This window comes from Pseudophryne corroboree, chromosome 5 (genome assembly GCF_028390025.1).
Source record: "Pseudophryne corroboree isolate aPseCor3 chromosome 5, aPseCor3.hap2, whole genome shotgun sequence".
In the NCBI taxonomy this organism is placed as follows: Eukaryota; Metazoa; Chordata; class Amphibia; order Anura; family Myobatrachidae; genus Pseudophryne; species Pseudophryne corroboree.
In genome coordinates, this window is record NC_086448.1 from 208,529,825 (window position 1) to 208,545,758 (window position 15,934).

Genomic DNA, 15,934 nt, shown 5'->3' on the forward strand with positions numbered 1-15,934 from the left:
GTGTGCTGCAGCAGAATTTCACACTACAGCACCTGGCTCCTGTCATTGTGAGCCCACAGATTGGTGTCACCCCTTCTAGGCATCACACCCGGGTGCGGGCCGCGCCTCCCGCACCTGGCTTGTGATGCCACTGTGTGTGGGGCTTAACTGTGTAGTTATCCTAACATGGAGCGATGCTGGGCATTTTTGCCATTTTGTAACGACATATCGCATACCTCGCTCAGTGTGTACACTCAATGGCCCTCATTCCGAGTTGTTCGCTCGCAAGGCGAATGTAGCAGAGTTACACACGCTAAGCCGCCGCCTACTGGGAGTGAATCTTAGCTTCTTAAAATTGCGACCGACGTACGCGCAATATTGCGATTACAAACGAGTTAGCAGTTTCAGAGTAGCTCCAGACTTACTCTGCCTGTGCGATCATTTCAGTGCTTGTCGTTCCTGGTTGACGTCACAAACACACCCAGCGTTCGCCCAGGCACTCCCACCGTTTCTCCGGCCACTCCTGCGTTTTTTCCGGAAACGGTAGCGTTTTCAGCCACACGCCCCTGAAACGCCGTGTTTCCGCCCAGTAACACCCATTTCCTGTCAATCACATTACGATCGCCGGAGCGAAGAAAAAGCCGTGAGTAAAAATACTTTCATCATAGTAAAGTTACTTGGCGCAGTCGCAGTGCGAACATTGCGCATGCGTACTAAGCGGATTTTCATTGCGATGCGATGAAAAATACCGAGCGAACAACTCGGAATGAGGGCCAATATGCGCGCTTTTGCGGTCAAATGCGACAACATTAGGTTTGATGTGCTGCACATAAAACCTGGCGACCTTATAAGTGATATAGTGCACATCGCCTAGTGTGTATGGTCGACCAGCGATATGTTGATCCGATTGGAAATCACCTTCTAGATACTCGCTGTTCCACCCACTATCCTCCACCATTTACGTGAATGCTGGACGCTGGAGGGAGCCATACTTGTGCAACAGCATCATCAGCAGCAAACATCTCCAGCAAGCTAGAGTGCTCTGTACTGTGGCATGTGTTTGCATATGGGGGACACTTTTGGGGGCCATGTGAGGGCTGTTGCTTTGGTGACATAGCAAAACTGCACAGAGAAAATGGGGTTTTCCTTATTTCCTCTTTTTTACAGCACAGCCCACTGTATACTGTACAGCCCATTATTCAAATTTCCTGGGCATTCTAATGACGGTTGCTCTAGTGTGTACAGGACCAGTGATAAATCACTTGCTATCTAACAATACACCATATCGTTCGGTCGTTAGCAAGATTGTAGGGAGTGTACACTTAATTTAGTTAGTTCTGGGGTCAAGGGAAATCATCTGTAAAGTCCAGTGGCGCACCCAGGGGGGGTTTCCGAGCACCCAGAAACCCCCCTCCACTAAAAAAAAATTTTTTTTTTTTTTTAAGCTGCATGAGTATTATTAATGGCTGTCATCCTGATGAAGGGGCTGCACGCCCCGAAACGTTGATGTAACTCTGCAGCTTGTTTACTAAATATTCTTTTGCACCTTCAAGTCTCTGAGTGCCGCCTTCTTTACATGGGATAAATATATATATATATATATATATATATATATATATATATACACACACAGACACACTAGTTTTACGGATCCAGCATATACTGGGTCACCTCAGTCCCCACCTCCGTGATTGGCTCCACCCAGTTCTGGAAACCCCCCCATGCAAATCCTGCGTTTGCCACTGAAGTCGGACCAGTTTATCACACTGGTTAAACCATTAAACCTACACATAATATGGTCGTAACATATGACGATGGTTGTGATGATGGCGGTCACGTGACCGACTGCAGCATACCGACTTTTAGAATGCCGACAGGGAATGGGGTAATTAATGTACCCCTCCCCTGCCCCCTACCCTAATTCTAAACCACATGGGGTGGCACCTAGGGTTAAGGACATACAGGGTGTCGGCTTCGGCTAATCCCAGGGGCTGGCGGCTAGGGCTAACCCCTCCTGTGGTGCATAACCCTAACCCTCACCCAAATACCATCAGGATGCCGTCGGTCTGGGTACCAGCGCCGGGATTCTGCAAGGTGACGGGATTCCGGGGTTGGTCAGCTGAACGCCGGCATCTAGTGCGACGGGATGCTGACCACATCTCCATAATATATCAACATTTACAGTTCCAATGATGCTTCATGTTTGCCTAATTGTGCAGCTGCATCTAACAGACACATTACTACTGGGCCAACCAGAATCTCATCACACGCTCTCCCCTCTGATTTGTGCAGTATTTATGTCTTCACTAGGAAAGCTGCCAAAACTTTTATAATGAGTCACCAAAAAGATTATTTTTGCTGAGAAATGATTGTATCTGTTTTTTCAGATGTTCTTAAAAATGTGCTAATGTTAACATGGCTGACTATCAAGTTTCTGTTATTTCCAGATATATATTTCATTAACAGTGTTTCTTGTACATCAACAAACCAATTCATCAAACTAGTCTGAGTCTACTCTAGCATCAGTTTGCAATTTCTCCAGCATTATATGGAGTGCTTACAAATTACATACTGTTAAAAGACACGGCAATTAGACTTTGTAGTTTCCATGTCTGTTTTCAGCACAACACGTTGTTAGGGTGAAAAAGGTTAAATAAATGTCAACTGTCAAAAATAAGTATCTAAAATTAAAAATGGTAGCGTAAAAGGATATTCAATGAAATGGAACCTTTGGCAGAGTTTATTTACACATTTTATAAACAGCAATGCCCCCATATTAGACTAGATGCCAGTGTCCCACATATTAAATCAGGATTACGATCTCAACACATTGATTGAAGAACATCTGCCATGATTTAAATAAAGGTGTCCGTTTATTAATATGTGATAACATTACTGACTCTTTTGTTGACATTTATAGTGACTCAATTATCGTAGCAATTAGTCCGAAAATATAGCTGGCACAGCTGAGCAATATTCTACTGCCTTGGCAACACTAAGGGGTAGTTTACCACTTTTCCTGGCCAATCTGAGGGAATATGCACATGTGGGTTCTGCCATTCGCAGTGGATCTGAAAGCCCAAACATAGAGGTATGCAGCATGTTTTAGGGACAGTTTTGCATTTAATATAAATGTTTTTTTTAACATAGTAGGCAATTGCCATAGGTCAGAAGCTTAGAAAAACCCTTGGGCTTTACATTTCATGTAGTACACCCCCCCCCCCCCCCCCCAAAAAAAAAAAAAAACCACCAAAAAGAATAATAATAATACAATTAATAATAATAAAAATACATAACAATAATAAAAAAAAATAGAAGAAACATTTTTAAAAAAATGAAAGCATATTTGTGCACCGCATACACTGAAAGTGCTCTACTAATTCCCCCCCCCACCACCACCACCACCACCCGGTAGACAGGGGTTTCCCCTTGCTTTAAATTAAGAAGCTTCTTTGCCCCCACTAATTGCATGTGGATATGTCAAGGGCTTTTTTTCCTACACAAAATATGCCCCAATGCCCTCTTTTCATAGCAGCAGACCCTCCCCCAAGTGATATACTGTAAGAGAGCAGTAATGTAGGAAGAAACTACCCGGGAGCTAGTGACAGTCCATCTTTGCATCCAACATTTGGCATTTGCATACAGTGAGTTTCTGTTTACTATGCATGCGTCACGAGCTGTATACAAATGGTTATGGTATAATAGTTTGACAGTCAAAGGTCGGAAGAGTCTAGGTCGACACCAAATGATCGACATGCACAAGGTTGACATGGTCAAAAAGTCAACAGGTTCAAAGGTGGACTTGGAAATGGTCGACACATGAAAAGGTCAAAATACATTTTTCATGTTTTTTTGTGTCAAATTTTATCTTCCAGCATATGGAACCCCAATTAGTGTACTGTGTCCCCTTGCATGGTGAACGAGCTTCAGGCAAGGTTTCCATTCCCAATTGTAATCCATGTGCATGGTAAAATATGAGAAAATAGAAAAAAATAAAACCATTCCTAAAAACTCATGTCGACCATATGCTGTGTAGACCATTTGAACCTGTCGACCATTTGACCATTTAATACAATGGGGAGAGGAAAGAAGGCTCTTGTGTGGGCGCACTCTTGTGAAGAAAAATATATATTTTTGATAAGATAATTAGGATGAGATGTTAAAACATAACTTTTATTAGCTTTTATTACACAAAAGGTTATTACCGGAAAACTATCCTTAAAAATGCAACATAGAAAGCATCTTGGTAAAATAAAATGTTCTGGTCTCTTATTGGTAAAGAGTGTGTGAAAGGGTGGTAGACATTAGTTGGTCATACCCCCATTCCCCTTGACCAGTACAGACTTGCTGTATTAATGGAACCACAGGGTGGTCGACACAAATTTAATGGCTATGCTCTGATGGCTTGTAGGAAATAAGAGAAATGATCAGAAGTCACTCCTCTCGATATATTACAAGAAAGAAGACGACATGCACCTGTCTAAATTCAGGAATGATAACGGTAAAGGCAGGTATGGTACCTCACGTAGATGGTGCCTGTGAACGACAGGTCTGGAGGTTGTTGGATAGAAAAAAAAAAAATGACGTCCGCAATCTCGCGATGGGTGATGCATCTCCCACCTCGCGTCCTGACATCTTAGTTCCGCAATGGTAATCTCCTAGCAACCGCCCACACAAATTCCAACTGCAAGGGTATTTTTCCCACATCCAAGATGGCGTCCGCGATCTCGCGATGTGTGACGCGCCTTCCTATCTGACGTCTTCATCACGGCGGTCTCCTAGCAACCACAGACAGGGGGAGATCACACCCACCAGACGACATCTCCGGATTGGCTAAGCCCTAACAGGGACGGACATATAAGCTCTCTCCCCACACTAGGCAGTACGGAACCCGGAAGTGAACAAGCCCTAGGGCGAAACGCGTCTTCCGCATCCAGGAACAGGGGTCCCGTCGACACTACCGCATTTTGGCATCTAGCCATACTTACCTTTCTTGCTCTCTTGGCTTCTTCATAACTCTGGTGAAATCGTAAGCCCCTCTATCCAGTGGCTGCATACCACGGATAGCAACTCCTATTGCAATTCTTAGCAGCACTGCCTTAATTATTTTGTATTGAGTGTACAGCATAGGGGTGACTGATCAGAGGTCTGCATCAGCATTTATTCAGCATCTAGCACACTATTGGAAATCAGCTTATTTCTTTAAAGTGTTACCTGCTCATACATGTGACTCATATATCTGTTACATTCACGAATGTGTTGGTTTCCATCTATTTCTATTTTTGCCTTCTCACAGCAATTGATGCATGCATAGAATTAACTCATACCTATTATAGCATTGTATATCCCAGCTTGGGCTGTAAGGCAAATATCCTATGATACATTTATTCAACAGATATATTTTGGTGCAGCTGCGGTGAATTTAACACCTCTCCATACAATTTAACAAATGTCAAACTCCATCTGGAGTTTTTACTAAAAACTGCATGACCACTTATTCACCTGGTTTCAGCAGCATTTTTTCTTATATACCGCTATCTGTATGGATAAATCTCAATATACCAGCAGCCAGGAATTTCTCTGTCTGTGATTTCCAGTAGTAACTCTCACAAATTCTATTTTAGATAGATCACCACTTTTTTCGTGGACTCTCATTCACGATTCCCGGTACACTGCACCACGTGAGTGGGAATTTTGGATCGGGTCTAACGTGAAAAGCAGATCCACCCATTTACACGATCTTTTATCTACCTCTTTTTTGTCGGTCTCAATTTTCATTATTCATATCTAGGTGCACTCTCATTGGTGCTCACATAAAATTCTCTACTACCATACCACGCTGCAAGCGCCCGATCTCGTCTGATCTTGGAAGCTAAACAGCGTTGGGCCAGGTCAGTACCAGGAAGGGAGACCACCTGTGAATACCTGGTGTTGTAGAGCAGGATTTTCCTCACTTATGTGGCAGTAACACCAACAGCAGCATCACCACTTTTTTTTCTATCCAACAACCTCCAGACCTGTCGTTCACAGGCACCATCTACGTGAGGTACCATACCTGCCTTTACCGTTATCATTCCTGAATTTAGACAGGTGCATGTCGTCTTCTTTCTTGTAATATATCGAGAGGAGTGACTTCTGATCATTTCTCTTATTTCCTACAAGCCATCAGAGCATAGCCATTAAATTTGTGTCGACCACCCTGTGGTTCCATTAATACAGCAAGTCTGTACTGGTCAAGGGGAATGGGGGTATGACCAACTAATGTCTACCACCCTTTCACACACTCTTTACCAATAAGAGACCAGAACATTTTATTTTACCAAGATGCTTTCTATGTTGCATTTTTAAGGATAGTTTTCCGGTAATAACCTTTTGTGTAATAAAAGCTAATAAAAGTTATGTTTTAACATCTCATCCTAATTATCTTATCAAAAATATATATTTTTCTTCACAAGAGTGCGCCCACACAAGAGCCTTCTTTCCTCTCCCCATTGTATTAAAGTTCGCATACTTTCTGGCTCTGGGTGCACCACCAAGTAGGACAAAATTATCATCTACACGTGTATTGCATACAATATTGGAAGGGCTAACTTTTCGCCCCCTCTTTTCCCCTATTTTCTTAGGGTAATCTATTGTCCAAATTTGGTTTTCTCTTCTACATTGTTAGTATTTTTCCCGATTAGTCTATCCGGTGCCGGATCGCCCCAGGTTTCTGTATAGTACTCTCTACTGTTGTAGAAACAGTCTCTGATCCTTGGCACGGTTTTCTTTAATCTCTTCATGTGATAACATTCTTTTTACCGGATCTGTCCATTTTTAGCAGTAATATTTGTACGCAGTCTTGATTATGACCACTTTTTCATTAAAAGCAGAGCTAACAAAACGACAAAATCCGGAGACTTTTGGGGATTTCTTCTCAGAAAACTTTGAAGAATCCCCCACTAACTCAGACTGGAAAACCACTTTCTCTAGATTACAAAAAAGCTTGCAGAAAAGGACTCGCCTATCGTGGGACATCACCACACTACAGAATTACATCAAACACAAAATCGTGCCCCGGGGGCTGAGACCTAAAATATTCCCCTCTTTTCCATTGGCTACGGAGAACTTGAAGACTGAGTGGGAGACAGCACTCTTGAAGTGTTCCCAAGAATTATTACATCTCCTGGTCAAGCATGACACACTACTCATAGACCAAGTGGAAAAAGAAATTGAGGAATTAGGTCACAACCTAGAAACTTGGGAAAAAGACTTGTCTTTTCAGACAGCTTTTGAGAAACATCAACAAGAACTCAAGTCATATGAACAAACAATAGCAGATCGGAAGCGGAATAAATTTATCAGGGATAAACGAGATTTCTCACGTGGGGACATTTTCAGGTGGAATCCCATACCCCAGAATAGGAATCGAAGACAGAGGGACGACTCGACTTTCTCTGAATTTGAATCTTCAAACAGTGGAGATTCATCTAGTGAGACTTCAGACAACGCCAGACTCAATCAGAGAGAAGTAGAATTTTCGCCACGTTTTTTAGGCCAGGGTTCGAAACAAAAAGGCCGGGACAAAAATCCAGGAAAACCCGGCGGGGGGGAAAGAAGAGGCGACAGACGCAACCCCGACTGGGACCTATCAAGGACCGCCAGGTATCCGGCCAGACAGAGGAAGACGTTAAGATAACTCACCCTTTCTCAACTTCCCTCCAGGTTATAAACCTATCAGGTAGACCCCTCTCATCCTCACATATGGATGTGTTAGCCAAAGGCCTCTCTTTCTCACCCTCGAGATCATTTAATAGATTCTGCTGGGAGAAAGATCTCAGATTATTTGGCAGAAAACTCCTTCTAAAAAAGTTCTTTGCAAAACATCATGCAAGACGAGATAGTGACAACATCACAGATTTATCCCCTGAAGAGCTCCAAACAGTCCAAATTCTGGAGGACCTACTAGTGGAATCGAACATTCAAGACAGCACTCCCTGCCGAGCTAAATGTAAACCCAAGTCTTCATTTTTCCCACCCGATAATACCAGCCCGGAAATTAGGGTTTTTCTTAACAGGGTGTCGAAAGAATTTGACGATATTTACGTCCGAATTAAAACTTCCCATCAATATCCAACTAGAAATCTCAATTTCCAAGAAAGGAAAGCATTACGCGAGATGGAAACATGGAGGGATGTAATTATCAAACCTTCGGACAAAGGTGGTAACATTGTGCGATGGCCGTTAGAAATGTATATCACGGAAGCACATAGACAACTGTTCAACCCCCTTTGCTATCAGAAACTTCTCAACGATCCCACCAAAAGGTTCCAAAAAGCCTATGTCTCATTAATACAAGAGGCTGCTACACAGGGAACCATTACCAAACAAGAAGCAGCATATTTGACTGTCCAAAACCCGAGAACTCCAACTTTTTATCTTCTTCCGAAGATTCATAAAGACATCCAGGTGCCACCTGGCAGACCGATAATGTCGGGTAATGGAGGACTGCTGGAGCAGCCGAGTCGCTTTCTAGATTTACATCTACGTGATTTTGTTCTTGACTTACCATCCTATCTACAAGACACTGCTGATTTATTGCGTAAAATTCACAACATCCACTTTGAGGATGACTTCCTCCTAGCAACCTTGGACGTTGAGGCACTTTATTCCAGCATTAATCATCAACAAGGTTTGTCTGCAACAAAATTCTTTTTGGACCAAACTGGGTCCAATGATTTTTCTGATTTTCTTCTAAGGTTACTTACCTTTGTCCTCTCCAAAAATTATTTCGTATTCCAAGATCAGTTTTTCTTACAAATCAGGGGAACTGCTATGGGGGCAGCATGTGCACCTACATATGCAAATCTCTTTTTGGGGTGGTGGGAGCATTCCCACGTGTTCAACATCTGCAATGAAAAATACACCACGCATATAATACTATGGCTAAGATACATCGATGATGTCTTCCTGATTTGGAATGGCAATAAGAGCTTACTCTTGGAGTTCATTCAGATTCTCAACCTTAATGAACTCAATATTACTCTGACACATTTCATCAGCCCTACAAGAGTACCATTCTTAGACCTCAGTATCTACAAATCCAATGCAGGATTTCTGGAAACGGAATTATTCCGGAAGGAGACTGCTACTAACAGTCTCCTTCACCAAACAAGCTCCCACTTTCCTCCTACTGTGGAAAACATCCCCAAAGGGGAATACCTACGCCTGAGACGCAACTGCTCAGAAGACTCTACTTTTAAAACCAAAAGCCTGGAACTAACTAACCGCCTCCTGGATAGAGGCTACAGCAGACGCTCACTCAAGCGGGCATATACGGCTATAGCAGCAACCAAAAGAGAGAGTCTGATTTTTGGTAAGAAAAATAAGAGTACCGAGCAGGAAGATACTGTACGCTTTATTGGTACTTTCTGCCCTGAATGGAGGAAATTGAAGGGAGCAATAACCAGACATCTCCCAATTTTACAATTGGATCCAGATTTGGCACCCCTTTTCGACTCCCCACTGCAAATGAGCTGGCGCAGGTCAAAAAATATGAGAGACCATCTAGTGCACAGTCATCTGATCTCCTCAAATACCAAAAAACCTTCTGTTACCGGTTCTTTCCCCTGCGGCCATTGCAAATCATGCCCTCAAATTTTGAAAACCAACACAGTCATCGACAGGTTTGACCAGTCGGTCAAACTACAACATTTCTTTAACTGCAATACGCAGGCAGTGATATATTGCATAACGTGCGAGTGTAATCTCAAGTATGTAGGCATGACTACACGTAAATGGAAAGAAAGAATCTTAGAACACCTTGGTAACATCCGCAATGCCTCCAGAGATCTTAACAGAATGAAACAGCTCACATCAGTAGCGAGACATTTCAACACGGTTCATAAAGGATCCATCAAAGGGTTCAAGACCTTCTGTTTAGATCGAGTACATCTCGGAATACGGGGAGGAGATATAACCAAAGAACTTTACAAAAAGGAAAGTGAATGGATCTTTCGCTTGAACAGCCTGAAACCTTTCGGTCTGAATGAAACCATTAACTACGGAGTTTTCCTGTAAATAATATTTCATCAGACTTTCCACTATCACATATACCTTACAATTTTACCCAGTAATTTCCCTACAGGAATTCATACACACATACCTTTAACTTCATGCCTATTACATGCACATTTTTACACTAATCACATTCCGACACCATCTTACATCTTTGCACAACCCTAATTCTCCTCACACCTAGTCTTATTTTTTCACACCAGCCAATGCCTACCTCACATACCACCATCAACAACCAATCAGGTACACCTACCCCTCACCTCCTTTCCATACTGGCATACCTTAATCATTTTTGTTTTTGCCCGTGGTCACTGCACATTAATGCACCCACAATCATTCCTAACCATTCCCCTTCATGTTGTTTCCTCACCACACACATTTATTGGTTCCCCTCACACACTCATAGTTTATTCCTCGGACACTATAATAGTTATCCCTCTACCCCTACTCCCGCATCCATCTTCAACTCACCTATGCCGGAGGCAAACTCAGCATATCCCTCACTAACTTCCACCAGGCCTATTTTAAACCTATTCCCCATTCCACCAACCTCCTTTTTAATCAGCAGTCTTATTAACATTTACACCAATATGTATAGTTATCTATATGTATTTTATTTAATTAATTTATTCATTTTACCTTTATAACCCTATCCCCCCTTTTCTCAGTTCTCTTCTATATTTATTTTGTTTTCGCATATTTCTTTTAATCATATGGTCGGTCATTAACAATCTATACTATCAGTATTCTTACAGTGCAAGTTATTTATTCGGGCATGTGCTATCTATTTATGGCTGATTATCTTCCACATCTTAAATAGCGATCTACCATCACTAAATGTTTTAGTTCCCCAGGTATGATGTCTTAGCTCTGCTATGGGAGTCTCTTAGCAACCATTTACATTGATCTCAAACGCATCCCTCCCATATCCACGATGACGTCCGCAATCTCGCGATGGGTGATGCATCTCCCACCTCGCGTCCTGACATCTTAGTTCCGCAATGGTAATCTCCTAGCAACCGCCCACACAAATTCCAACTGCAAGGGTATTTTTCCCACATCCAAGATGGCGTCCGCGATCTCGCGATGTGTGACGCGCCTTCCTATCTGACGTCTTCATCACGGCGGTCTCCTAGCAACCACAGACAGGGGGAGATCACACCCACCAGACGACATCTCCGGATTGGCTAAGCCCTAACAGGGACGGACATATAAGCTCTCTCCCCACACTAGGCAGTACGGAACCCGGAAGTGAACAAGCCCTAGGGCGAAACGCGTCTTCCGCATCCAGGAACAGGGGTCCCGTCGACACTACCGCATTTTGGCATCTAGCCATACTTACCTTTCTTGCTCTCTTGGCTTCTTCATAACTCTGGTGAAATCGTAAGCCCCTCTATCCAGTGGCTGCATACCACGGATAGCAACTCCTATTGCAATTCTTAGCAGCACTGCCTTAATTATTTTGTATTGAGTGTACAGCATAGGGGTGACTGATCAGAGGTCTGCATCAGCATTTATTCAGCATCTAGCACACTATTGGAAATCAGCTTATTTCTTTAAAGTGTTACCTGCTCATACATGTGACTCATATATCTGTTACATTCACGAATGTGTTGGTTTCCATCTATTTCTATTTTTGCCTTCTCACAGCAATTGATGCATGCATAGAATTAACTCATACCTATTATAGCATTGTATATCCCAGCTTGGGCTGTAAGGCAAATATCCTATGATACATTTATTCAACAGATATATTTTGGTGCAGCTGCGGTGAATTTAACACCTCTCCATACAATTTAACAAATGTCAAACTCCATCTGGAGTTTTTACTAAAAACTGCATGACCACTTATTCACCTGGTTTCAGCAGCATTTTTTCTTATATACCGCTATCTGTATGGATAAATCTCAATATACCAGCAGCCAGGAATTTCTCTGTCTGTGATTTCCAGTAGTAACTCTCACAAATTCTATTTTAGATAGATCACCACTTTTTTCGTGGACTCTCATTCACGATTCCCGGTACACTGCACCACGTGAGTGGGAATTTTGGATCGGGTCTAACGTGAAAAGCAGATCCACCCATTTACACGATCTTTTATCTACCTCTTTTTTGTCGGTCTCAATTTTCATTATTCATATCTAGGTGCACTCTCATTGGTGCTCACATAAAATTCTCTACTACCATACCACGCTGCAAGCGCCCGATCTCGTCTGATCTTGGAAGCTAAACAGCGTTGGGCCAGGTCAGTACCAGGAAGGGAGACCACCTGTGAATACCTGGTGTTGTAGAGCAGGATTTTCCTCACTTATGTGGCAGTAACACCAACAGCAGCATCACCACTTTTTTTTCTATCCAACAACCTCCAGACCTGTCGTTCACAGGCACCATCTACGTGAGGTACCATACCTGCCTTTACCGTTATCATTCCTGAATTTAGACAGGTGCATGTCGTCTTCTTTCTTGTAATATATCGAGAGGAGTGACTTCTGATCATTTCTCTTATTTCCTACAAGCCATCAGAGCATAGCCATTAAATTTGTGTCGACCACCCTGTGGTTCCATTAATACAGCAAGTCTGTACTGGTCAAGGGGAATGGGGGTATGACCAACTAATGTCTACCACCCTTTCACACACTCTTTACCAATAAGAGACCAGAACATTTTATTTTACCAAGATGCTTTCTATGTTGCATTTTTAAGGATAGTTTTCCGGTAATAACCTTTTGTGTAATAAAAGCTAATAAAAGTTATGTTTTAACATCTCATCCTAATTATCTTATCAAAAATATATATTTTTCTTCACAAGAGTGCGCCCACACAAGAGCCTTCTTTCCTCTCCCCATTGTATTAAAGTTCGCATACTTTCTGGCTCTGGGTGCACCACCAAGTAGGACAAAATTATCATCTACACGTGTATTGCATACAATATTGGAAGGGCTAACTTTTCGCCCCCTCTTTTCCCCTATTTTCTTAGGGTAATCTATTGTCCAAATTTGGTTTTCTCTTCTACATTGTTAGTATTTTTCCCGATTAGTCTATCCGGTGCCGGATCGCCCCAGGTTTCTGTATAGACCATTTGACCATGTCAACCATTTAGTGTCGACCTATTGACTGTTGACCTTTTGACTGTCAAGTTAAGCGGATCTCAGCTTTTCTCTGCAGCAGCTAATGGACATTTTTGGGTGGTCACCAGGTGGCAACAATGCGACAATGGCAAGAGAACCGTCATGTAGAAGTTTCCGGGTGTGTCATGGGCATATAGCCAGAGTTGCTCACTAAGGGGTATATTTACTAATGGGTGGGTTTATAGAAGTGGAGATGTTGCCCATAGCAACCAATCAGATTCTACCTATTATCTTCTAGAAGGTGCTTGATAAATTATAGGTAGACTCTGATTGGTTGCTATGAGCAGCATCTCCACTTCTATAAACTCACACTTTAGTAAATATACTCCTAATTTCTGTTTCCTCTCTGTCATTACCCAGTCTTGTTTTATTACTATTCTGTCTCCAGTTGTAAAGCACAATAGAATGCTGTATGTTGTACAATGGAAATATAAAGCACATTGGACTATAAGAGAAGAAAAAGTAGAAAGATTGAAGGAGAAGAAAAAGAAGAAGAAATAAATTCAGAAGAATCACTTGCACCTAGCATGTGGTCGATGTAAGTGCCAGTGATAATGATGGCAGTTTCTCTCACGTTTTGAAAAAAAAAGTGTAGCAGTGTGATTGAAAAGATGCGTTGGGAACATACTTACCTATCTATGTTGCCTGCCTTTGATTCAGATGAAAGCTGATGGGGGAGGGGGGGGTTGCTCTATGTCAGTAGCACTTGTCCACTTATGGCACAGTGCTACAAATTGCAGTTCAATAAGGAGCGCAGGACCAAAATGATGCAACTCTAATACTTTTACCGTCCCCTCCCTTTTGACCCACAAGTCCTGGCATATCCTCTCAACTATTTCCCCTGGAACTCTTGGATAAGGGAGGACTGCCTACTTTTCAAGGATAATTTGTAAGTCTCCCGGAACTTCTTGGAGAGTATGATTAGCATGCTGTCTAGAATCTATTAGCAGTCAAAATACGGCCACATTTGGACCTGCATGTGACTCAGCATTAGGTCCAATATTATTATTATTATTAACCTTTATTTATATGGCGCCACACGGGTTCCGCAGCACCTAATTACAGAGTACATATGCAAATAATCAAAAGAGGAAAACAGTGACTTACAGTTGAAGACAATATAGGACAATTACAGGGTAACTAAACATAACTATATCAGCAGATTACACTGAGATAAGTATCAGGGTGGCCAAAAACTGCAGGATTTGGGGCAGTCGAAAATTATTAAAGTAAGAAAAGGATATGCACATAAGGGAAGAGTGCTCTAGTTTACATACTAAAGGGGAGGGGCAGATAGACAGGGGTGACACAGATGGGGTAGACCGAGCATGGAACAGAGGGTTAGGATGAGATTTGGCTTGATTTGGTAAAGAAGTGGGTCTTAAGAGCCTGTTTGAAGTTCTGTAGAGAGGTGGAGAGACTTAGGGGGAGAGGTAGAGAATTCCAGAGAAAGGGACCAGCACGTGAAAAATCTTGGAGGTAGGAGTGGGAGGAAGTAATCAGTAGGCAGGAGAGTCAGCGTGCATTAGCATAGCGAAGAGGATGGGTGGGAGTGTAAAGGGAGATAAGGCCAGAGATGTAAATGGGAGAGGAGTGGGTCAGGGCTTTGTAGGTGAGTGTGAGAAGTTTGAATTGGATTCTTAAAGGGAAGAGAAGCCAGTGAAGGGTTTGTAGGAGAGGGGAGGTGGACGTAGTGCGTTTGGTGAGGAAGATGAGCCGGGCTGCAGCATTGAGGATAGATTGGAGTGGAGAGAGGTGATTGTCAGGGATGCCAGTTAGGAGGAGATTACAGTAGTCCAGTCTGGAAATGATCAGTGAGTGGATAATGGTCTTGGTGAAAGGGTCTAATCCTGGAAATATTTTTGAGATGAAAATGACAGGCTTGTGAGAGGTGCTGAATGTGTGGTTTGAAGGAGAGAGAGGAGTCAAGGATTACGCCAAGACAGCATACTTGGGGGTTAGAGGAGATAGTTGTGCCATCAATAGATAATGAGATTGTAGGAGGTGAGGTTGTGCGGGAGGATGGGTAGATGATCAGCTCAGTTTTGGACATGTTGAGTTTAAGAAAGCGCTGGGACATCCAGGAAGAGATAGCAGAGAGACAGTTGGAGGTACTAGTGAGGAGAGCCAGGGAGGAAATGTACATTTAAGTGTCATCAGCATAGAGGTGATATTGGAAGTTAAAAGGACGTATAGAGAAAGAAAAGGAGAGGACCAAGAACAAAACCTTGGGGGACACCAACAGTTTGTGGAAGTGGAGGGGAGGTAGCGTCATGACAGGAGACAGAGAAGGAATGATCAGAGAGGTAGTAGGACAGCCAGGAAAGGGCAGTATAATGCAGACCAAGAAAGTGAAGGATTTGCAGAAGGAGAGGGTGGTCCACAGTTTCAAAAGCAGCAGAGAGGTCAAGAAGAATAAGCAGAGAGTAGTGGCCCTTAGATTTGGCTGCATTAAGGTCATTGCAGACTTTTGTGAGGGCAGTTTCAGTGGAGTGAAGAGAACGGAAACCAGACTGGAATGGGTAAGCAGTGAGTGGGAGGAAAGAAAGGAAGTGAGGAGGTTATAGTGTCAAAGTCAGAAAAATGTCTCTATGCACGTTGCCATATTTGCACCGCACACTGGTCCGCGCTGCGCATGCGTACGCTCTCCCGTGAAGGCGCATACCCGCAATAGCGTGCACTCGCAGGCGCGGTATGCGTATTTACGGTAGAGTTTATGTAGTCGTAGCGTGCGACTCATTCGTTACAAATGTTCACAATTAATGTAGTTT

General features: G+C 42.8%; 2 non-coding genes across 2 annotated transcripts; both read left to right on the forward strand.

The window, feature by feature from the left end:
• Positions 1-5,800: 5,800 nt before the first annotated feature.
• Positions 5,801-5,919, forward strand: LOC134929946 (5S ribosomal RNA). The gene has a single exon (XR_010178651.1). It is a non-coding gene; the product is annotated as a 5S ribosomal RNA (ribosomal RNA).
• Positions 5,920-12,210: 6,291 nt separating this feature from the next.
• On the forward strand, positions 12,211-12,329 carry LOC134929958 (5S ribosomal RNA). The gene has a single exon (XR_010178653.1). It is a non-coding gene; the product is annotated as a 5S ribosomal RNA (ribosomal RNA).
• Positions 12,330-15,934: the final 3,605 nt, after the last annotated feature.